Source organism: Triticum dicoccoides, chromosome 5A (assembly GCF_002162155.2).
Source record: "Triticum dicoccoides isolate Atlit2015 ecotype Zavitan chromosome 5A, WEW_v2.0, whole genome shotgun sequence".
Taxonomy (NCBI): Eukaryota; Viridiplantae; Streptophyta; class Magnoliopsida; order Poales; family Poaceae; genus Triticum; species Triticum dicoccoides.
This window is the reverse complement of record NC_041388.1, coordinates 592,176,819-592,178,408: the sequence shown is the minus strand read 5'-3', so window position 1 is coordinate 592,178,408 and position 1,590 is coordinate 592,176,819.

Here is a 1,590-nt window from a genome sequence, read left to right as displayed (position 1 = left end):
GAGCTGCGGTGCGGGCACGCGCCCGTGGGCATGCGGCGGCGGCGACCGGGCCCCGCGGGCCGGATCTGGGCCGCGCGGCCCGTGGCGGCGGAGGGACAGGTGGCGGCCTGCCATAGGCGCGGTTCGGCGGCGGCGGTTGTCCAGCCAGGGCGGACATTGTCCGGTGGCGCGCGATGGAAAAAATTAGGGTTAGGGGTGGAGGAGACCCGGATTTTCGGGGAGAAGGCCTTTATATAAAGGTAGAGGGAGCTAGGAGAGTCCAAATGAGGTGCGGTTTTTGGCCACGCGATCGTGATCGAACGCTCTAGATGATGGAACAGGTTTAGGTGGGTTTTGGACCACTTTGGAGGGGTGTTGGGCTGCAACACACACGAGACCTTTACGGTTCTTCGGTTAACCGTTGGAGTATCAAACGAAGTCCAAATGACACGAAACTTGACAGGCGGTCTACCGGTAGTAAACCAAGGCCGCATGACAATTCTCGGTCCAATCCGAGAACGTTTAACACCCGCACACGAAAAGAGGTAGAAAGGGACATCGGATGACATAGGAGCGCCGGATTGCAAAACGGACAACGGGGAAAATGCTCGGATGCATGAGACGAACATGTATGCAAATGAAATGCACATGATGACATGATATGGAATGCATGACACGCAAGCAATGACAAGCCAACAACAGCAAATAAGCGGAGGACACCTGGCACATCGGTCTTGGGGCGTTACAAGGGTATAACAACCTACCGCCAAGGTCCTTGGCAGTAGGGGTGCATCCCCCTCCCCTCCCCGCCCGTAAATAATTTCTAAGTATCAAATACAGTGTTTGTACTCACCTACCGCTCGGCACCTTGGCGGTAGGGTTGCACAGGCTACCGCCAGCCTGTTTAACGGTAGGGCTGCACTGCACTGACATGGATAAGTTGCCTACCGCCAGAGACCTCGACGGTAGGCTGGCATACCCCACAACCATCAATCCCGGCAGTGCGAAAAAGGTCAAATCCCAAACTTTTTTCGAACCAGGGTCAAATCTGGCTCAATTTTCGCAAAAAGGTCAAAACACCAAATTTCGCCCCAACAAGAGTAGATCCGTTGGAATGTGGAATTTTTTTCTGAGGGGTGGAGGTTTTTTACTTTTTGTAGTGGTTCGGAGGGGTGAAGTGGGAATGCAGGAAATCGGACTTACATTGTTGTTGTCTGGTGTGGGCCGGCAACAGTGATGAGCTCCAGCAAAAGTGGGCTCAATTAGAGAATCTCCAACCCGGTCCTTAGGCCAACACCAATGAGGTGACTCATTTGGTCCGTGCATGGTCGATCGGGCCAAAACAAACAGAAATGATGGCCTAACTCATCCACAAATTGCGTCCACTCAGTGTCTGTCTGGACGCATTTTCAGCTCAAATTTGCGCCAGATTCGCGTCCACGCAGACACTAGATGCACGCCTACGTGTCTGCCTCGAGACAACACTTTGATCTTCTACCTACCGTCGTCCGTCGTATTAAATGGACACACGTGCGCTTGGGTCCGCAAATCAGCGTCATCCAGAGGTCCTTTTTTAGCATATGCACGCGCGCGCGCGTGTGTGTGTGTGTG